The 24,163-nt window shown below is 39.6% G+C and overlaps 1 long non-coding RNA gene and 1 pseudogene across 1 annotated transcript in view; one reads left to right on the top strand and one right to left on the bottom strand.

Annotated features, from left to right (window-relative positions):
* LOC140603483 (uncharacterized) overlaps positions 1–11,951 on the bottom strand; it is an 88,642-nt gene extending 76,691 nt beyond the window's left edge. Inside the window, exon 1 of the long non-coding RNA XR_012006463.1 lies at positions 11,816–11,951. This is a non-coding gene — a long non-coding RNA (uncharacterized lncRNA). The remainder of the gene's footprint in view (positions 1–11,815) is intronic.
* LOC140604410 (U6 spliceosomal RNA) lies at positions 9,985–10,097 on the top strand (annotated as a pseudogene).
* Positions 11,952–24,163: the final 12,212 nt, after the last annotated feature.

The following is a 24,163-nucleotide window of genomic DNA, read 5'->3' as shown; positions in this document are numbered from 1 at the left end:
GAGGGTTGCTGGTAGGGAGTGAGCATTAAGAGGGCATTTGATATAATGAGCATTGCATGTTATATGCAACTGATGCATTACTAAATTCTACCCTGGAAACTAATAATACAGTATATGTTAATTCAATTGAATTTAAATAAAGAATTAAAAACAAATACACAAAAATAGTAGTTAGGGCCAGATCATAAAGGGCTAGAAATTCAAAGTTAAGGAATATAAGCTTTCAATTCTGCAGGTAATGAAAAGCCATAATTTTCATTATGAGCATTATGAGCAAGAAAAACAGAATTAGATATGATCAGACAATGATTTCAGATATGACCATACACTGGATTCATTCAGGGAGATATAGAAAAATGCCACTGCCAAGGTCCAACTCAAAGAGATCCTGATTTAATGGTATAAGGTATGATCTGGACATCAGTTTTAAAAGCTCCCTGGTCATACAGATATGCAGAAAAGTTTGAGAGCCACAACTTTAGAAAAACCATTCTGGAATCTGTGTTGTTCTTAAATTGGAGAAGGCTACACTGATGGTAGAGAAACTGGTTAGGAAGCTCTCTTATGAGAATAATCTGATCTAGGACAGATCTCAATAACAGAAGGAATGGTCTCTTCTGAAAAAAAGGTTCAAGAGTCACATGCCAGACTGAGATGGCTAATGGACATGGGAAATAAGAAAGAAGTAGAAAATGATTCCAGGGCTACCAGACAGGACAACAGCATAGATGGTGCTGGGACCAACTAACAAATTTAACTGAGAAAGAAAACTCAAGAGGAGGTGTTGGAGTGGGAAACAAGAAAAGAAGAAAGGACGCTGAGCCCATTCCCCTGTCAATTTGGCTTTTACCTATCTCCCCTTATTCCGGAACTGTCATCACTAAATTAAGCCAAATGTTAGTGCCTGACAACTCTGCCAGGGGCCAGTGAAAGTCAACAGATTTAGGCTGCTGCAGGATAAAAAGGACATTCATTCTACCTCTGATGGCCCTCTCCTGGGACCTCACTGCCTGAAGAGTCCCGATATAGAATTTTTCCCAAGAGGACTTCAGTATTTCAGCTGTCACCAGCCCCTGCTGAGAAAGAGGCACAGTTCAGGAGTGAAGATCCAATCACCATGAGCTCATAGATCACAGTCTCCACCTTGACTCCTTAAATTGTGTCACCAAGCAGATGGGAAGCCAGCAATGAACCCAGAGCACAGATGCCGTGTGCTCACGCAGAGTATGAGTGAGCTGCACGGTTCTTCCTTTTAATTTCTTATCTGATAACAAGCTTCCAGTCCCCAGATCAATATTGCCAGCACACTGCTGTGCACCCCACTAGGCATACTTTGTTGTCTCTATTACTCTTTTTAGAGAAATAATTATCTGTGTACACAACCGTGTAAAAATTATTTATAGTTTATTCTTTCTCTTCCTAAATGAAACAATTAAAAGATATATTTTTTAATTTATTTTTTATTGGTGTTCAATTTACCAACATACAGAATAACCCCCAGTGCCCGTCACCCATTCACTCCCACCCCCCACCCTCCTCCCCTTCTACCACCCCTAGTTCGTTTCCCAGAGTTAGCAGTCTTTACGTTCTGTCTCCCTTTCTGATATTTCCCACACATTTCTTCTCCCTTCCTTTTTATTCCCTTCCACTATTATTTATATTCCCCACATGAATGAGAACATATAATGTTTGTCCTTCTCCGAAAGACTTACTTCACTCAGCATAATACCCTCCAGTTCCATCCACATCCAAACAAATGGTGGGTATTTGTCATTTCTAATAGCTGAGTAATATTCCATTGTATACATAAACCACATCTTCTTTATCCACTCATCTTTCGATGGACACCGAGGCTCCTTCCACAGTTTAGCTATTGTGGCCATTGCTGCTAGAAACATCGGGGTGTAGGTGTCCCGGCGTTTCATTGCATCTGTATCTTTGGGGTAAATCCCAGCAGTGCAATTACTGGGTCGTAGGGCAGGTCTATTTTTAACTCTTTGAGGAACCTCCACACAGTTTTCCAGAGTGGCTGCACCAGTTCACATTCCCACCAACAGTGTAAAAGGGTTCCCTTTTCTCCACATCCTCTCCAACATTTGTGGTTTCCTGCCTTGTTAATTTGCCCCATTCTCATTGGTGTGAGGTGGTATCTCATTGTGGTTTTGATTTGTATTTCCCTGATGGCAAGTGATGCAGAGCATTTTCTCATGTGCATGTTGGCCATGTCTATGTCTTCCTCTGTGAGATTTCTCTTCATGTCTTTTGCCCATTTCATGATTGGATTGTTTGTTTCTTTGGTGTTGAGTTTAAGAAGTTCTTTATAGATCTTGGAAACTAGCCCTTTATCTGATATGTCATTTGCAAATATCTTCTCCCATTCTGTAGGTTGTCTTTTAGTTTTGTTGACTGTATCCTTTGCTGTACGAAAGCTTCTTAACTTGATGAAGTCCCAATAGTTCATTTTTGCTTTTGTTTCTTTTGCCTTCGTGGATGTATCTTGCAAGAAGTTACTGTGGCCGAGTTCAAAAAGGGTGTTGCCTGTGTTCTCCTCTAGGATTTTGATGGAATCTTGTCTCACATTTAGATCTTTCATCCATTTTGAGTTTATCTTTGTGTATGGTGCAAGAGAGTGGTCTAGTTTCATTCTTCTGCATGTGGATGTCCAATTTTCCCAGCACCATTTATTGAAGAGACTGTCTTTCTTCCAATGGATAGTCTTTCCTCCTTTATCGAATATTAGTTGACCATAAAGTTCAGGGTCCACTTCTGGGTTCTCTATTCTGTTCCATTGATCTATGTGTCTGTTTTTGTGCCAGTACCACACTGTTTTGATGACCACAGCTTTGTAGTACAACCTGAAATCTGGCATTGTGATGCCCCCATCTATGGTTTTCTTTTTTAAAATTCCCCTGGCTATTCGGGGTCTTTTCTGATTCCACACAAATCTTAAAATAATTTGTTCTAACTCTCTGAAGAAAGTCCATGGTATTTTAATAGGGATTAAACGTGTATATTGCCCTGGGTAACATTGACATTTTCACAATATTAATTCTGCCAATCCGTGAGCATGGAATATTTTTCCATCTCTTTGTGTCTTCCTCAATTTCTTTCAGAAGTGTTCTATAGTTTTGAGGGTATAGATCCTTTACATCTTTGGTAGGTTTATTCCTAGGTATCTTATGCTTTTGGGTGCAATTGTAAATGGGATTGACTCCTTAATTTCTCTTTCTTCAGTCTCATTGTTAGTGTATAGAAATGCCACTGATTTCTGGGCATTGATTTTGTATCCTGCCACGCTACCGAATTGCTGTATGAGTTCTAGCAATCTTGGGGTGGAGGCTTTTGGGTTTTCTAGGTAGAGTATCATGTCATCGGCGAAGAGGGAGAGTTTGACTTCTTCTTTGCCAATTTGAATGCCTTTAATGTCTTTTTGTTGTCTGATTGCTGAGGCTAGGACTTCCAGTACTATGTTGAATAGCAGTGGTGAGAGTGGACATCCCTGTCTTGTTCCTGATCTTAGGGGAAAGGCTCCCAGTGCTTCCCCATTGAGAAGGATATTTGCTGTGGGCTTTTCGTAGATGGCTTTTAAGATGCTGAGGAATGTTCCCTCTATCCCTACACTCTGAAGAGTTTTGATCAGGAATGGATGCTGTATTTTGTCAAATGCTTTCTCTGCATCTAATGAGAGGATCATATGGTTCTTGGTTTTTCTCTTGCTGATATGATGAATCACATTGATTGTTTTACGGGTGTTGAACCAGCCTTGTGTCCCGGGGATAAATCCTACTTGGTCATGGTGAATAATTTTCTTAATGTACTGTTGGATCCTATTGGCCAGTATCTTGTTGAGAATTTTTGCATCCATGTTCATCAGGGATATTGGTCTGTAATTCTCCTTTTTGGTGGAGTCTTTGTCTGGTTTTGGAATTAAGGTGATGCTGGCCTCATAGAACGAATTTGGAAGTACTCCATCTCTTTCTATCTTTCCAAACAGCTTTAGGAGAATAGGTATGGTTTCTTCTTTAAACGTTTGATAGAATTCCCCTGGGAAGCCATCTGGCCCTGGACTTTTGTGTCTTCGGAGGTTTTTGATGACTACTTCAATTTCCTCCCTGGTTATTGGCCTGTTCAGGTTTTCTATTTCTTCCTGTTCCAGTTTTGGTAGTTTGTGGCTTTCCAGGAATGCGTCCATTTCTTCTAGATTGCCTAATTTATTGGCATATAGCTGTTCATAATATGTTTTTAAAATCGTTTGTATTTCCTTGGTGTTGGTAGTGATCTCTCCTTTCTCATTCATGATTTTATTAATTTGAGTCTTCTCTCTCTTCTTTTTAATAAGGCTGGCTAATGGTTTATCTATCTTATTAATTCTTTCAAAGAACCAACTCCTGGTTCTGTTGATCTGTTCCACAGTTCTTCTGGTCTCAATTTCGTTGAGTTCTGCTTGAATCTTTGTTAACTCTCTTCTTCTCCTGGGTGTAGGATCTATTTGCTGTTTTTTCTCTAGCTCCTTTATGTGTAAGGTTAGCTTCTGTATTTGAGTTTTTTCCAGTTTTTGAATGGATGCTTGTATTGCGATGTATTTCCCCCTTAGGACTGCTTTTGCTGCATCCCAACGATTTTGAACTGTTGTATCTTCATTCTCATTAGTTTCCATGAATATTTTTAATTCTTCCTTAATTTCCTGGTTGACCCTTTCATCTTTTAGCAGGATGGTCCTTAACCTCCACGTGTTTGAGGTCCTTCCAAACTTCTTGTTGTGATTTAGTTCTAATTTCAAGGCATTATGGTCTGGGAATATGCAGGGGACGATCCCAATCTTTTGGTATCGGTTCAGGCCCAATTTGTGACCCAGTGTGTGGTCTATTCTGGAGAAAGTTCCATGTGCACTTGAGAAGAATGTGTACTCAGTTGATTTGGATGTAAAGTTCTGTAGATATCTGTGAAATCCATCTGGTCCAGTGTATCATTTAAAGCTCTCATTTCTTTGGAGATGTTGTGCTTAGAAGACCTATTGAGTATAGAAAGAGCTAGATTGAAGTCACCAAGTATAAGTGTATTATTATCTAAGTATTTCTTCACTTTGGTTAATAATTGATTTATATATTTGGCAGCTCCCACATTCGGGGCATATATATTGAGGATTGTTAAGTCCTCTTGTTGGAGAGATCCTTTAAGTATGAGATAGTGTCCCTCTTCATCTCTCACTACAGTCTTCGGGGTAAATTTTAGTTTATCTGATATAAGGATGGCTACCCCTGCTTTCTTTTGAGGACCATTCGAATGGTAAATGGTTCTCCAACCTTTTATTTTCAGGCTGTAGGTGTCCTTTTGTCTAAAATGAGTCTCTTATAGACAGCAAATAGATGGGTCCTGCTTTTTTATCCAGTCTGAAACCCTGCACCTTTTGATGGGGTCATTAAGCCCGTTCACGTTCAGAGTTACTATTGAGACATATGAGTTTAGTGTCATCATGATATCTATTCAGTCCTTGTTTTTGTGGATTCTTCCACTGAACTTCTTAAAGGGGAATTTTAAGAGTCCCCCTTAAAATTTCTTGCAGAGCTGGTTTGGAGGTCACACATTCTTTCAGTTCCTGCCTGTCTTGGAAGCTCTTTATCTCTCCTTCCATTTTGAATGAGAGCCTTGCTGGATAAAGTACTCTTGGTTGCATGTTCTTCTCATTTAGGACCCTGAATATATCCTGCCAGCCCTTTCTGGCCTGCCAGGTCTCTGTAGAGAGGTCTGCTGTTACCCTAATACTCCTCCCCATAAAAGTCAGGGATTTCTTGTCTCTTGCTGCCTTAAGGATCTTCTCTTTATCTTTGGAATTTGCAAGCTTCACAATTAAATGTCGAGGTGTTGAACGGTTTTTATTGATTTTAGGGGGGGATCTCTCTATTTCCTGGATCTGAATGCCTATTTCCCTTCCCAGATTAGGAAAGTTTTCAGCTAGAATTTGTTCAAATACATATTCTGGCCCTCTGGCCCTTTCGGCGCCCTCGGGAACCCTAATCTAACATAGGTTTTTCTTCCTCAGGCTGTCGTTTATTTCCCTTAATCTATCTTCATTGTCTTTTAATTGTTTGTCCCTTTGTTCCTCAGTTTCCCTCTTTGCTATCAACTTGTCTTCTATGTCACTCACTCGTTCTTCCACCTCATTAACCCTCATCATTAGGACTTCTAGTTTGGATTGCATCTCATTCAGTTGATTTTTAATTTCTGCCTGATTAGCTCTGAATTCTGCAGTCATGAAGTCTCTTGAGTCCTTTATGCTTTTTCTAGAGCCACCAGAAGCTGTATAATAGTGCTTCTTAATTGGCTTTCTGACATTGAATTGTAATCCAGATTTTGTAACTCTGTGGGAGAGAGGACTGTTTCTCATTCTTTCTTTTGAGGTGAGGTTTTCCTTCTAGTCATTTTGCTCAGTGCAGAGTGGCCAAAAGCAAGTTGTATTGGGAAAAGGAGAAAAAGAGAGGAGAGAAAGAAGGAAAGAAAAGAGAAAGAGAAAAAGAAAGGAAGAAAAAAAAGAAAAAAGAAGAAGAAAAAGAGAAAAAGAAAGAAAGGGAAAAAAGGGGTGGGGGAAGGAAACAAATCAAAAAGCAAAACAAAACAAAACAACAACAACAAAAAAAAGAAAAAGAAAAAAAGAACACGGGGGAGTATCTTCTGATTCTGTATACTTTAAGTCCCTTGACTTCCCCTGGAACTTGTCCTTCTAGCTGGTCTTCTGTGCGGGGGGGGGGGGGGGGGGGGGGCGCCTGTTGTGCTGATTTTCAGGTGTTAGCACTTGGGGGAGCTGCTCTGCCCCTGGCCTGGTGCAGGGCTCAGTGGGGGTTGTTTACCCCGTGAGGCCCCAGGAGGAACAACCGCAGTGGCGGGGCCAGCTCTGCAGCCCTGGAGTCAGCCCCCGCAGTAGCTCCGGAGCTCTCCGTCTGCAGGGCCTGGAGGCTCCGGGCGGGGCCGCTGATCTGCTCAGCTCCGGGCAGGAGCGTCCTTGCTGTCCTGGGCCCTCCCGGCCTCTGCCTGTCCCGGGGGTAGGCTGGATTCTGGGCTGTGTCCGGGCGACCAGTGCTCTGGGGCCTGCGCTGTTTCATTAGCGCTCCTGGGGCTGCGCAGCCCTCTTCACCGAGCTGCCACCGAACCCCTCCGAGCTGCTCCGGGTCCGCCGCGCGCGCTGCAGCCCTTAGGGAGCTCGGCGCACTCTCCCGGGGCGCAGGTGTCTATTAGTGTCCCAGGGAGCCCGAGGGCATCCCCGCCCTCCTGGGTCCTGCTCCAACTCCCTGCGGGCCCCTTTCCGCCTGGGAAGGTTGGTGCAGCTCCTGCTTCTCCGGGGAGGGGCTCTCCTGTCCTGGGGACACTCGCCCGGGCCTCAGCCCGGCTCCTCGCGGGGCCGCTCCCCCTTGGAGGCCTTTTGTTTCTTTATTTCTTTTTCCCCGTCTTCCTACCTCCATAGAAGCTGAACTCTTCTCACTGTAGCATTCCAGGTGTTCTCTCTTTAATTCTCAGGCCGAATTCATAGATTTTCAGGATAATTTGAAGGTTTTCTAGGTAATTTGGTGGAGACAGGTGATTTGGAGACCCTACTCTTCCGCCATCTTGCCCCTCCTCAAAAGATATATATTTTAAAAGGTTTGTCTTCCTTTCATGGTAAAAGCCTGTTAAGTTGCAGTTTTATAAAAGTGAGGTTTGATCCTCTAGGATCTGTAAACAGAGACTGTGAAAGTAGAAAAGATGTGACAGAGAGGGTGTAAGTCAGTAATTCCTGTCCACAGCAGAATGGCATGAGAAAAAAAATACACCTATCACATGTATGAACAACCTGCAGAATGGCCATCTTCAGCAAAAACTGCAGCCTAATCTGTCTTTTGGCTGCCTGGAGAGGCAGAAACAAGAGGAACACCAGGCACTTGACAATCCTCTCAGAACTGTAAACTGGAAAGGAGCTCCTCAACACATATTCCCACAAGGATGGAGGATTTACTATTCTAATGTTGGCCACAAGTAACTCAGGGATGTCTTCCCATCTATGAATTATCTCTGGTGTCTTAACTTAAGGGCATATGTGAGCAATTCTCAATAGTACCCCTACTCATTTCTCTCTTTTTCTTTCTACAAGGTCCACAAAGGGGAAACTACCCTCCCCTTGGCCAGTCTTGTCAACCTAAATATTCTTCCTTGAGCAAGTTAGAGAACTGGGATGATTCTTTTGCACAGCAGTGTGAGCTCTGCTAAACCAACTTGATAGCCTTGAGCAAGTATTTAACGTCTCTGTAGTTTGGCTTCCTCATCTAAAAAAAAATGGGTTAATAATAGTTTCTAGTACGAGATGGCAAAGGAAATTAAATACGGTAACACAGGCATGTGTTATGCTTGGCACACAGTGATTGCCCCAGTATATTAGCAGCTGTCACAATTTTTCTAAGAAGCATTATACTTTAGTGACTAAGAATATGAACACCACAGCCAATCAACTTAGATTCAAATACTGATTTCACCACTTCTCGACTGTGTGATGATATTTAGAGGTATGGCTCTTAGGAGGTGATCAGGTCATTAGGATGGAATTAGTGTCCTTATAAAAGAGGCATCAGAGAACTCCCTTGACAATAGTGGGCCCTCACCAGACATTGAATCTTCCTGTGCCTTGATTTCCCAGACCCCAGAATGGTGAAAAGTAAAGTTCTGTTGTCTATACAGTCTTCAGAATTTTGTTGTAGGAGCCAAACAGACCAAGACATGCATACATGCACATATGTACACACTAACTTAGAAAAATTCTTAGCAATTATTAAATAATACATATGCTAGCCATTTTGTTATTATTATGACTATGGGTTAGGAAGGACAACATAGAAGTAATAAGTAATAATGTAACAGTTCATACAATTGAAATTTTTAGGGCACATCTATGATACACAGTAAGAGCCTTGAGTTTTAACTATAATAACTCCTTCTCAATATCTGTGAGTCTCACCTTCCTCATCTGTAAAATGGAATAATAACATAATACTTAGTCTGCAACATCACAATAAAAATCAGAAGTCATCGAGGGAATCAAGGGACTGAGGCAACTTTTCTGCCCAAATCCCATGCTGACTGACTCTCCTCCCCTCTAGAGTCTGGCCAAGGGAAATATATACACAAGAAAACAATTAAGATCTGAAAAAATTTGGAGCTGCTACAAATTCACTAGAATAATCCACAGAACTCAAGAAACTGCTATACTTAGGATTAAAGTTGCATTACAAAGAACACAAGTCAAAAAGACCCAAATGAAGAGATCAAGGTCTACGAGGGTAAGAACCACAAAGCATCTATGTCTCTAGGACATGTCACGCTCCCAGCACATCAATGTATGTATATCAGGGTTCAACTAAACCTTGGTGTAATAATCACTGAGCACATGACAGAACTCAATCTCCAGCCCCTCTCTTTTCCCCAGAGGCCAGGAGGTCAGGTTAATATCCCCTGAACCAAAGGCTCAATCCTCTAATTATACAGTTCCTTTTTCCAACTTGGCCAGTCCCAATGCTAACATCTAAGGTCCCACCAGGAGTTAGTATAAACTCAGAGGTAATGCTGGGGCCCCACAGTGAATAACAAGAACACTCCTGTCACTAAGAAAATTCTAAGGATTTAGAAAGAAGCTCCCTCATAAGAACTCAGGAAAAATAGCAGAGAAATTCTCTATTATACAATGAAAGGAAGCTTATAAAATTGAGTTTCATTCAACTTGATAAGGCAACTTCAAAAAAGGAACTAAAGTACTCACTTTGGAAGCACATATACTAAAAAACTGGAACTGTACAGAAAAGATTAGCATGGGGCAGCCCCAGTGGCTTAGTGGTTTAGCGCTGCCTTCAGCCCAGGGCGTGATCCTGGAGACCCGGGATCAAGTCCCACCTTGGGCTCCCTACATGGAGCCTGCTTCTCCCTCTGCCTGTGTCTCTGCCTCTCTCTCTCTCTCTCTCTCTCTCTCTCTCATTCTTTGTGTCTCTAATGAATAAATAAAATCTTAAAAAAAAAGAAAAGAAAGATTAGCATGGCCCCTGCTCAAAGATGACACACAAATACATGAAGTGTTCCATATTTTTGAGAGCAACTAATGTAGCTGACTTTCCTAACACACAAAAACAGACAAGAGACTTAGACAAAATAAGCAAACAGAAGAATATATCAAAAATGAAAGAATAGGATAAAATTATAGCAAGAGACCTAGGCAAAAGAGAGATAAGCAATATGCCCTATCGAGAATTTAAAGTAATAATAATAAAGACTCATTCAACTTGAGAAAAGAGTAGAGGACATTAGTGGGACACTTAAAAAAAAGAGATAAAAAGGAACAATCAGAGATGAAGAACACAATAATTGAAATTAAAATAGCAGATGGGATAAAGAGCAGAAGAATAAATCAATAGCCTGGAGGACAGAGTAATGGAAAGTAACTAAGCTAAGTAGATGAGGGAAAAAATTATGCAAAATGAGAATAGTTTTAGGAGACTCAGTTGACTCTGTTAAGTGTAATAATGTTTGCATTATAGGAATCTCAGAAGAAGAAGAAGAAGAGAGAGCAAAGGGGGCAGAATTTTATTTGAAGAAATAAAGGCTGAAAACTTTCCGAGTTTGGGGAAAGAAGCATAAATTCAGATCAGGGAGGCATAGAGAAGCGCCAAAAAAATCAACCCAAAGAGGTCCACAACAAGATACTCAGTAATTAAAATGACAAAAAGCAATTACAAAGAATTAATTCTAAAAGAACTAGGATAAAAGAAAACATCTATAGCTACATACAAGGAAAACCCCATAAGCCTATCAGCAGATTTTTCAACAGAAACTTTTCAGGCCAGAAGAAAGTGACGTGATATATTCAAGGCACAGGGGGAGCCTCAGTGGCTCAGGCAGTTGAGCATCTGACTCTTGGTTTCTGCTCAAGTGATGATCTCAGGCTCCTGAGATCAAGCTTTGCATCAGGCTTTACACTCAGTTGGGAGTCTGCTGGAGATTCACTCCCTCTCCATCTGCCCCTCCATCCATCTACCTTCTTTATTATTCTCTCTCTAAAAATAAAGAAATAAATCTGGAAAAAAATAAAAACAAAAAAAGTGCCAAAAGAGGAAAATCTATAGCCCAGGGTACTCTATCTAGCAGGAGAAGTGAAATAATAAAGACTAGAGCAGAAGTCAATGAAAAAGAAACCAAAAGAACAGTAGACCAGATTAACAAAACTAGAAGCTGGTTCTTTGAAAGAATTAATAAGATCGATAAAACCCTAGCCAGACATATCCAAAAGAAAAAAGACTTAAATTAATAAAATTATGAAACAGGAGAGATTATAACCAACACCAAGGAAATATATACAATTTTGAGAACATATTATGAGCAACTATATGGCAACAAATTAGGCAATCAGGAAGACATGGATGCATTCCTAGAAACTTATAAACTACCAAAACTGAAATAGACAATCTGAACAGACCAATAACCAGCAAGGAAATTGAAGGAGTCATCAAAAACCTCACACACAAAAAAGTCTAGGGCCAGATGGCTTTCCAGGGGAGTTCTACCAAACATTTAAAGAAGAAATAATACCTACTCTACTGAAGTTGTTTCCAAAAATAGAAACGGAAGGAAAATTTCCAAATTCGTTTTTTGAGGCCAGCATTACCTTGATCCCAATATCAGACAAACAGCCATTTTTCTCAAAAAAGAAAATTACAGACCAATATCCTTGATGAACGTGGATGTCAAATACTCACCAAGATACTAGCCAATAGGATCCAACAGTACATTAAAAGGATTATTCACTACGTACCTCAGTGGCTTGGTGGTTGAGCATCTGTCTTTGGCTCAGGTCATGATCTCAGTGTTCTGGGATTGGGTCCCACATCAGACGCCCTGCAGGGAGCCTGCATCTCCCTCTGTCTATGTCTCTGCCTTTCTCTGTGTGTCTGTCATGAAAAAATAAATAAATAAAATCTTTTATATATATATATATATATATTACTCACCATGACCAAGTGGGATTTATTCCTGGGATGCAAAGGTGGTTCAATATTCACAAATCAATCAACATGATACATCACATTAATAAAAGACAAGAACCATATGATACTCTCAATTGATACAGAAAAAGCATCTGACAAAATACAGCATCATTTCTTGGTTAAAAACTCTTCACAGTGTACGGATAGAGGGAACATACCCCAATATCTTAAAAGCCATCTATGAAAAGCCCACAGTGAATATCATTTTTTTAAGATTTATTTATTTACTCATTGAGAGAGAGAGAGAGAGAGAGAGGCAGAGACACAGACACAGGCAGAGGGAGAAGCAGGCTCCAAGCAGGGAGCCCAACGCGGGACTCAATCCAGGGTCTCCAGGATCACGCCCTGGGCTGCAGGCGGCGCTAAACCGCTGCGCCACCGGGGCTGCCGGTGAATATCATTCTTAACGGGAAAAACTGAGAGATTTTCCCCTAAGATCAGGAACATAACAAGGATGTCCACTCTCACTACTGTTATTAAACATAGTACTAGGAGTCCTAGCCTCAGCAATCAGACAACAAAAAGAAATAAAAGGCATTCAAACTGGCAGAAAAGAAGTCAAACTCTCACTCTTCACAGATAACATAATACTGTATATGGAGAACCCAAAAGACTCCACCCCAAGATTGCTAGAACTCATACAGCGATTCAGCAATGTGGCAGGATACAAAATCAATGCACAGAAGTCAGGTGCATTTCTATACACTAACAATGAGACTGAAGAAATAGCAATTAAGGAATCAATCCCATTTACAATTGCACCCCCAACCATAAGATATCTAGGAATAAATCTAACCAAAGAGGCAAAGGATCTGTACTCTAAAAACTACAGAACACTTGTGAAAGAAATTGAGGAAGACAGAAAGAAATGGAAAAACATTCCATGCTCATGGATTAAAATAAATATTGTGAAAATGATCTATGCTTCCCAAAGTAATCTATACACTCAGTGCAATCCCTATCAAAATACTATAGATATTTTTCACAGAGTGGAAACAAATAATCTTAAGATTTGTATGGAATCAGAAAAGACCCTGAATAGCCAGAGTAATGTTGAAAAAGAAGACCAAAGCTGAGAGCATCACAATGCCTGACTTCAAGTTACATTACAAAGCTGTGATAGTCAAAACAGTATGGTACTGGCACAAAAACAGACACATAGACCAATGGAATAAAACAGAAACCCAGGGATCCCTGGGTGGCGCAGCGGTTTGGCACCTGCCTTTGGCCCAGGGCGCGATCCTGGAGACCCGGGATCGAATCCCACGTCGGGCTCCCGGGGCATGGAGCCTGCTTCTCCCTCTGCCTGTGTCTCTGCCTCTCTCTCTCTATCTGTGTGTGACTATCATAAATAAATAAAAATTTATAAAAAAAAATAAAACAGAAACCCAGAGATGGATCCTCAACTCTATAGTCACCCAATCTTCAACAAAGCAGGAAAGAATATCCCGTGGATAAAAGACAGTCTCCTCAACAAATGCTATTGGGAAAACTGGACAGCCACATGCAGAAGAATAAAACTGGACCATTTTCTTAGACCATACACAAAGAAAAACTCAAAGTGGATGACAGATATAAATGTGAGATAGGAATCCATCAAAATCATTAGAACACAGGCAGCAACCTCTTCGACCTTGGCCACAGCAATTTCTTGCAGAACACCTCTCTAAAGGCAAGGGAAACAAAAGCAAAATTCACCAAGATAAAAAGCTTCTGCACAGCAAAGGAAATAGTCAACAAAACTAAAAGGCAACCCATAGAATGGGAGAAGATATTTGCAAATGACATATCAGACAAAGGGCTAGTAACCAAGATCCATAAAGAATTTATCAAACTTGGGGATCCCTGGGTGTCTCAGTGGTTTAGTGCCTGCCTTTGGCCCAGGGCATGATCCTGGAGTCCTGGGATCAAGTCCCAAGTCAGGCTTCTGCATGGAGCCTGCTTCAAACAACACACACACACACACACACAAAAACAAAAATACAGTCAAGATATTGGCAGAAGACATGAACAGTCATTTCTCCAAAGAATAGATACAAATGGCCAACAGACACATGAAAAAATGCTCAACATCACTTGGCATCAGGGAAATACAAATCAAAACCATAATAAGGTACCACTTTACACCAGTTAGAATGGCTAAAATTAACAAGACAGGAAACAACAAATGCCAACATTGAGGATGTGGAGAAAGGGGAACCCTCTTACACTTTTGGTGGGAAATCAAGCTGGTACAGCTGCTCTGGAAAACAGTGTGGAGGTTCCTCAAGAAGTTAAAAATAGAGCTATTCTATGACCCAGCAATTGCACTACTGGATATTTACCCTAAAGATACAGAATGAGTGAAACAAAAGGGTATCTGCACCCCAGTGTTCATAGCAGCAATGTCCATATTGGCCAAACTGTGAAAGGAACGGAGATGGCCTTCAAAAATAATGGGAGCAGCCGGGTGGCTCAGCAGTTTAGCACCTGCCTTCGGCCTGAGATCGAGTCCCATGTCGGGCTCCCTGCTTGGAGCCTGCTTCTCCCTCTGCCTGTGTCTCTGCCTCTCTCTCTCTCTCTCTCTCTCTCTCTTTGTCTCATGCTCCCATGAATAAATAAAGAAAATATTTTTTAAAAAAGATGAATGGATAAAGAAAATGTGGTATATATTTATACAATGGAATATTACTCAGCCATCATAAAGGATGAAGTCTTACCATTTACATCAATATGGACGGAAATGGAGGGCATTACGCTGAGCAAAAGAAGACAATCAGAGAAAGACAATTATCATATGGTTTCACTCATATGAAGAATATAAGAGCACAGTGGATCATAGGGGAAGGAAGGGAAAAAGAGGATAGGAAGAAATCAGAGGGAAACAAACCATGAAAGACTTTTAACTCTGGGAAACAAATTGAGGGCTATTGGAGAGGAAGTGGGTGAAGAGATGGGATAACTGAGGGATGGGCATTAAGGAGGGTACATGATGTGATGAGCACTGGGTGTTATACTCACTCAACTGAAGAGTTATTGAAAACTAAATCTAAAACTGATGATGTACTTACTATATGTTGGCTAATTGAATTTACATAAAAAATTATTTTTCTAAAAAAAAATATGATCATTTCAATAGATGCATAAAACACAATTGACAAAGTACAATATCCATTTGTGACAAAAATGACCAACAAAATAGGTTTAGAGGGAACATACCTCAACATAATAAAGGCCTATGTGAAAAACACAGAGCTCACATCATACTCAATGGTGAAAAACTGAGAGCTTTTCCTCATAAGGTAAAGAATAAGACAAGGATGCCCACTATCACCACTTTTATTCAATATAATACTAGAAGTTCCATTTACAGTAATCAGACAATAGAAAGAGTTAAGAGCATCCAGATTGGTAAGGAAAAAGTAAAACTCTCACTCTTTGCAGAGGACATGATAGTTTATATAGAAAACCCTAAAGATTCCACCAAAAAACCACAACTGACAAACGAATATGGTAAGGTCACAGGACACAAAATTAATGTACAGAAATCTATTGCATTTCTATACCCTAATAATGAAATAGCAGAAACAGAAATGAAGAAAACCATCCCATTTACAATAGCATCAAAAATAATAAAATACCTAGGAATAAATTTACCAAAGAGGTAAAAGCTGAAAACCATAAAGAACTAATGAAAGAAATCGAAGATGACACAAAGAAATGGAGAGAGATTCCACGCTCATGGATTAGAACAAATATTGTGAAAATGTCTAAACTACCCAAAGCAATCTACACATTCAATGCCATCCCTACCAAAATGCCAAGAGCATTATTCGCAGAACTAGAATAAACCATCATAAACATTATATGGAATCACAAAAGAGCCCAAATAGCCAAAGCCATCTTGAAAAAAAAGAAAGAAAACTGGAGGCATCACAATTCCATATTTCAAATTACACTACAAAGCTGTAGTAATCTAAACAGTATGGTATTGGCACAAAAACAGACACACAGATCAATGGAACAGAACAGAAATCCCAGAAATAACCCACAATTATATGGTCAATTAATCTTTGACAAAGAAGGAAAGAATATGCAAGGGGGAAAAGACAGTCTCTTTAATGAATGGTGTTGGAAACACTGGGCAGCTATATGGAAAAGAATGAAACTGGACTACTTTCTTTTCTGTGTGCTAGCACACACAAAAACAGACTCAAAATGGATTAAGGACCTACATGTGAAACTGAAACCATAAAAATCCTAGAAGAGAACATAGACAGTAATTTCTCTGACATCAACCATAACATGTTTTTAGATAGGTCTCCTGAGGCAAGGGAAATAAAAGCAAAAATAAACTCTTGGGACTGCCTCAAAATACAAAGCTTCTGCACAGTGAAGAAAATCAACCAAGAAAGCTAAAAGACTTCCTACTGAGTGGTAGAAGATATTTACAAGTGAAGTATCAAAAAAGAGTTAGTATCCAAAATATATAAAGAACTTACACAACTCAATACCCAAGAAACAAAATAATCCAATAAAAAAATAGGTAGAAGATGTATACAGACATTTCAGCAAAGAAGACATACAGATGGCCAACAGAAACATGAAAAGATACTCAACATCACTCATCATCAGGGAAATGCAAATCAAAACCACAATGAGATATTGCCTTACACCTATCAGACTGCCTAAAGTCAAAAACACAAGAAACAAATGTTGGTGAGAATGTGGAGGAAAAGAGACCCTTATGCACTGTTGGTGGGAATGCAAACTGATGCATCCACTGTAGAAGACAGTGTGGAGGCTCCTCAAAAAAATTGAAAATACAACTACCCTATGATCCAGTAATCTTACTCCAAAGTATTTACTCCCAAAATACAAGAAACACTAATTTGTAGGGTTACACATACCCTATGTTTATTGCAGCATTATTTACAATAGCCAAATTTCAGAAGTAACCTAGGTGTCCATCAATAAATGAATAGATAAAGAAGTGGGGGGTGGAATATTTTTCAGCCACATAAAAGAAATTTTGCTACTTGCAACAACACAGAGGGTCTATTTGATTATTATCAAATGCTATATGATTTCACTCATATGTGGAGTTTAAAAAACAAAACAAATGAATAAAAGAAAAGAGAGAGAGAGAAACTAAAAACACAGACTCTTTACTATAGAGAATAAACAGGGTCACTAGAGGGGAGATGGGTAGGAGGATGGGTGAAATAGGTCATGGGGATTAAGAGTACACTTATTTTGATGAGCACTGAATAATATATGGAATTGTTGAATCACTATATGGTGCAACTTAAATGAATTTAACACTATGCTAATGATACTGGAATTAACATTGTTTTAAAGATTTTTTTTTAATTTATTTATTCATGAGAGACACAGAGAGAGAGAGGTAGAGACACAGGCAGAGGGAGAAGCAGGCTCCATGCAGAGTGCCTGACGTGGAACTCGATCCCGGGTCTCCAGGATCACACCCTGGGCCCAAGGCGGCGCTAAACTGCTGAGCCACCCGGGCTGCCCTAGAATTAACATTTTTTAAGGAGAAAATAATATATCTGAGTTTTTCAGTGGAAATATTCAACAAAACATTATAACTACATTTCCACACAAAAACATGTACTATTTTTCCTATGAAAATACCCTAGGGTGAATAAGAACTGACCCATCTTTAAAAAGAGCCACATCACTTTATTGAAAGGAACTCTTCACCTATTAGGATTCTACTGGGTAACAATACCTGCTCACTAAAAATAAATGAACAAAATATGGGGGGTGGAGGGAGGAACCAAACGAAGCTTTTTTTCCTTAACTGTAATCATATTAAAATGAAAATATAGACCATAACTGCATAGGGGTCCTCACTTTCTAATGTTAATAATAATTATTATTATTATAACACTACAATTTATTGAACATCTATTATAGTCAAGCACTTCACCTTTTTGAAATACACACTGACCCAATTCATGGTAAAATAAACTAAAAGTTAGAGAAATTTAGTATTTGACCTAAGGTAGGGATCAACAAATTATGGCCCATAGACCAAATCCACTCACCACCTCTTTTTGTGAGGCCTTCAAGTTAAAAATGCTTTTTATATGTTTAAACAATTGAAAAAAGTCAAAATAAGAATAACATTTTGTAACATGTAAAAATTCTACGCTATTCAAATTTCAAATGTACAAATAAATTTTTACTAGAACACAATCATGTCCATTTGTTTGTATATGGACTACAATTGCTTTCACTACAGTGGCAGTCAAATAGTTGCAACAGAGACTGTGTGATGTGTAAAACATAAAAATATTCACTATCTAGCCTTTTACAGAAAGCTTGCTGACCCCCAACAGAAAGTCACATGGCTGGAGAGTAACAGAGGGGGAATATGAAACAAAGTTTTCTCTAGTTCCAAGATGCATAATAATAGCAGCAATATTTCTTTGTTATTTCGAGCCTACTGTAGGCTCCAAATGGTCAGAACCTTGTTCAAACATCTCAATTTAGCCTCAAAATTATCAGCATTCTACAGTTAAGAGAGCTGAGCTCAGAGACCTAACTCACCCAAGGCTACAGAACCGGCTTCTTGCATCTCTGCTCTCTCACCTATGACACCTGCACCTGAACCCCACTCTACTTAGAAGAGAACACAGGGCTTCCTAGATTTAATGCTTTCACTCCACCTGAAGGAAAAAACCAAAAGATTGGTTCCCTCCCCTTGGGTGCCACAGTTGTGCTCCTTCTGGAGTAGGAAGAACAGGAAAACCTGAACCAAGGTTCAACCCCAGAAAAATGACACAGGGTTCAGTCTAGGCAGGAGGACATCATCATTGCCTATGGCTACAAGCCCCGATGCCATTTGCCCAATATCTTTTACTTTCTTATTCCACTCTGGGAGCCAGACTCTAGAAACCCCCAGCCGCCATACATTTGGGTAAGAACTCAGAATAGCAAACTGATGTAACTGAAGGACTGAAGATAAATACCCCAGCTTCATGACAAAAGAGGCAGGGAAAACATCTATGAATATTTGAAATATCATACATCAAAGGAGGAAGGAAATGAGAAATTGCTTGCTCTTATCCGAGGAAAATTGTAAGCTGATAAAACGGAGCATCAGAAAGCATAACCTATTCAGAAGCACAGAGAACGTGAGGCACACCCAGGCCAAAACAAGCTTTGCTTAGCCCCTGTTAGAAGCAGTAGGGACATGTTAAACGGGTTAGCCAGCTCCAGGAAGCAGAATGTTCCTACCTATCATCTATCTATCTATCTATCTATCTATCTATCTATCTATCTATCATCTATCTATCATCTATCTATCTATTTAATTTGCCAACAATAGTGCACCATTAGTTTCAGATGTAGTTTTCAAGAACTCATCAGTTGCATATAACACCCAGTGCTCCTCACATCACGTGCCCTCTTTAATGCCCGTTACCCAATTACCCCATCCCCCCCTCCACCTCCCCTGCAGCAACCCTCAGCTTGTTTCCCAGAGTCTCTCATGGTTTGTCTCTCTCTCTGATTTTTTTTTTCCCATTCAGCTTCCCCTCCTTCCCTTATGGTCCTCTGCACTATTTCTTATATTCTGCATAAGAATGTTCCTTTTAATTTAGAATTCATTCAGTTTGTTCCATCAGGATGCAGATTCTTTTCCCAAAAACTTTATAAAGACAAATAGACATGGAGGATGGCTGCCTCTTACACTGTGGAGTGAATGAAGACCCTTTTAAGAGTTAATTTAAGTAGGCTTCTGCGCTGAGGACCACACTCCCACTCACAGGCAGTATCAAGGGTCTCCTGCAGGGCCATGAGAAGGGGAGAGGGAAATGGTTATTATTTGGGAAAGGAGAGACAACATTTTGATGGATTGAGAAAACCATAAAGGAAGACAAGGAAGATACTTTGACCAGAACTGGGCATTGTCCATTACGGTTCCCTGAACAGGTCCCCTTGTCCCCTGGGCATGAGTAGATCAACTTCAGGGACATGGATGAGTATGGCTTAGATGAGGAGATCCTTTGTTAAGTGTCTACAAGGAGCCAGCTTAATTCTGGCGCCCCAGAGACGTCATCCTCCATGTGGACACTGGCTTCTATGATGTCATTGCCACAAGAAATGCCTCTCCAAAGCGTATGGACTGGTGGGAGCCAGTACTGGAGAAGAAACTGATGGATAGAAGTCAATTCTAGCTAGCAACTTCAGTCAACTGACAAGCACTCTGTAAAAATTCCCCGAAATAAGAGGAAGCCCTAAAGCCTTATTTCCCGGGCAGGATAGATATGAAACTGGTACATAAAAAGACTACACATATACAGAATAAACTATACACATCTTGTTAATTGTTCATATCCAAAGGCTCATCGCAGAAGTTGCCAGTTAGTGAATTTTGGACTTGGTCTTTTCTGAGTCTTCTTGTTCTGCGCTCCAAGCTCTTCCACAACCATACACATAGGCTGCTTATAATATTAGAACCTTTCTCTGTCTCTCTGTCCTCAGTTGTTCAGCGTTCACATTTTAAATATAGGAGCTTCACCAACTGCAATTCCCTAACTCAAGAGAGACTCATGCCTAACTTCCTACTACAGGTATCTAAGTAACAGATTAGATTCTCCTCCTGTGTGTACTCTGTAAAATTCCCTGTAGGGAAATAGGCCTATTTCCCAGGGAATACTTTTTCTCTTTTTGCATGATGCTTCTTTTTGTCCCACTCTGTTCGGCATACATTTTATGTTCCGTGCTGCAAATCCAGTATGGATTTTGGTGGAAAGAATAAAGTTCCATGTTTAGGCTCTAATACCTTAAAAAGAGTTCCCTGTTATATAAAAGCCAGTGACACCCAGAGTCACACTACCCCCCTATATCATAGCACAAAGCAGCCTGGGATTTACTGACGAGACAGTTCTTGCCCACATATCCTGAAGGGTCAAGTCTTTCACATTACAAAACACAAATTTTGAAATTTTGTATTTAAAACTATAGAAAACAGTCTACGATGACAGAATAGCCACCACTGATTAAGCAGCTACTTTTTTCTAGAAGCATTACTATTTTCACTGCCTCTTCACAAAAACTTTGCAAATTAGGCATTATCCACATTTTATAGACACTCAAAAGGTTTAAGAAACTAGCAGCCTTTGCAAGGTCAAAATTAAGAGTAGTGGGAATCTAACCTGGAATGCTTGAATCTAAAGCCTGGATTCAATCCCCATTATTGCATTGCCCAGGAAGGAAATTACAGTGAGCTACAAGGGTACATAGTAAAATCTCAGGGCCACCCCAAGGGCACTAGGGCAACCATTTGTATTGAGTAAATGATTAGGAATTAAATATTATCTTTTTAGATCTTTGCCAATTTGATCAAGAGGAATGGTATTTGAGTTTTAGTTCACATTCCTTTCATTACTACCGAAATTTGACTTTTTTATTCTTATTGGCCATTAATATTCCTCTTTTATGAATTGCCTATTTATGTCCTTTGTTCTTTCTCTATTGTGACTTGTTTTTCTTATCGATTTTTTTAAAGATTTTATTTATTTATTCATGAGAGACAGAGAGAGAGAGAGAGAGAGAGAGAGGCAGAGACACAGGCAAAGGGAGAAGCAGGCCCCACGCAGGGAGCCCGAAGTGGGACTCAATTCCAGGTCTCCAGGATCAGGCCCTGGGCTGAAGGCGGCGCTAAACAGTTGAGCCACCCGGGCTGCCCCATTTTCTTACCAATTTTTAATACCTCTTTACACACTGAGGCCACTCATCATTTGGCCATGATATTCTTTATAAACATTTTATCCCAATGTATCATTTTTCTTTTAATTTTGATTTTGGTGATCAAAATTATGTGCAAAGTTCAGAATACTTACACAATTAAATCTAAGTCTTTAGATTCTGCTTTGTACACAATGTTCCTTTATCTTTGTACCAAATTACCCCAAAATCAGTCAGGTCCAAGTGGGATTCTGCTGTATTAAGCACACTTCCATAAATGGATTGACAAACTAAAATATCTATGTATTGGGACACCTGGGTGGCTCAGTAGTTGAGCATCTGCCTTCAGCTCAGGTTGTGATCCTGTGGTCCTGGGATCGAGTCCCACATCAGGCTCCCCACAGGGAGCCTGCTTCTCCTTCTGCCTATGTCTCTGCCTCCTTCTCTGTGTCTCTAATGAATAAATCAATAAATAATTTTTTAAAAATTTAAAAAATAAATACATAAATACATAAATAAAATATCAATATATTAATTTATAATGAGGACTATACTCCAGTAGGAAGTCAGGTACCACATAGGTAATTTGATAAATACAAATAACTTTGGCCCATTCTCTTATATCTTGGAGTCCATATTATATCTGGACCTGCAGAACTTGCTATTATTATCTATAACAGAGAAAGAGACTCAGAAATGACTGACTTTGTTAACAGCATAACCAAATGAACATCTAAATCTCTTCACTGATTGGTTAAAAAAAAAAAACTGTGAAATGCATGTTTTAATAAGAACACGGTCCTTAATTGCACCAAGCATGAAAAAGCAACACAAACATTTTACTTTACCAAACATATAGATCATTTAAAATGTTAAAAAATGAAGAAAACAGATGTAAAATTGTCTAGGAAAATGAACAACTTTATGATTTGTTTGTCATCTTCTCCTTCCTTGCCTTAACATAATATGTAGCATATCCCATGACAGCTCATAAAATGTACCACTGCCACCAAATCACTAGCTTTTATGGAGACAGTAATGAACATAAGATACCTTAGTAGGAGTTATAAAAATGTAGACACTTCTAACATTAAAAAAACAAGTGGAAGTATTTTGTAAACCAAAAATATTCAAATGCTTTGAGAAATGGGGATGCTTGGAACCAAAACTACTGCATAAATATCTGCAGTTTTACCCATATGCTATTTCTCCAGGATTTACAGCTATTTCCAATTTTTAATGCTCTAGCTCTGGCTGTTTAAAAATAGTTTGCAAGTGCTTGAGAGTAAGTCCCATTTGATTTTGAAGGGGATAGACGTTGGGGGTACCAAAGAAATCTAGACAGGCAAATGTATGGAATCACCCCCTAACCATCAAATGGTCTACCAACTCTTTTTGCTTTGTGTTTCTAAGAGCCTGAGTGTCCTTGGACAGATAAGTTTGGCTTGTGTAAAAGTGAAGGTGTGCTCTCTTTCTTCCTCTTCCACATTTCAAAGATTAAGACATTTCAGTCTCCTCTAAGTTCCAGGGCTGTGAAAGTCCCTTAGCATCTCAGATATTAATATGGCTCACAATGATGTGACTTAAATAGCCTTTTTAAAATTGAATCTATAATACTATGCTTATTTATTGTTCCTTGACAGGTACCAGATCTGATTGAAAAAGAGTTTCTCTAAACATTAAGTATTCGGAACAGTCAAGTAAAGATAAGAAGAATGTATTAAAGGATTAAGGGCAAACAGAAAATGAAGATGAGGGCAGGACAGAGAAAATTAAAATAGCAATGAAGTAAGATTTTGAAAAATGGCATTTGTGATGACAAATGAAATTAGCCAAATTTAACTCTATCTATCATAGAGCCCATTTTCAGCATGTTTAAAATATGTTCTTCTCCTGCTTTGCAGTGACATTTTACCCAAGTGTTTCTCATCCTGGGTGCTGCTAGTTAGCACTTGTATTTCAATGCTATCCACCAGTGTTATTTGTTGCTGTCCAGGACTGCCATGTAAAATGTGTGTGCATCATTCTCCTAAAGAAGAAATAGGGCAGGTGGCTTTGGACCGTGTCCCACAATGAAAAATACAGAATCCAAGCTACAAATGGTACTTACATTTCAATTTTTCCCTATTCACCACTGATGTAAACATCTTCAAAAAGTACTTATTTCCAAAAGCCTCTTTCCTTCTCTTTCAAAAGAAAATGTATTTTCAAATTCTTGGAAAGGCTTTACAGAGAACCCTGTGACTTCCTCAATTAAAGGACCCATTCAGCCTACACGCAGCCATTGCCAGTTCCTGGGCTTGAGACAGCAAGGCTCTTACTCTGCCACTCTGTGAGATTAGCAGGAAAATAGCAGGCATATTGTCAGATGGAATATTACACCATTTTGGCCCCCAAAAGAGATGTTAAGAGCTGTT

This window comes from Canis lupus, chromosome 14 (genome assembly GCF_048164855.1).
Source record: "Canis lupus baileyi chromosome 14, mCanLup2.hap1, whole genome shotgun sequence".
In the NCBI taxonomy this organism is placed as follows: domain Eukaryota; kingdom Metazoa; phylum Chordata; class Mammalia; order Carnivora; family Canidae; genus Canis; species Canis lupus.
This window is presented reverse-complemented; position numbering and strand designations above follow the sequence as displayed.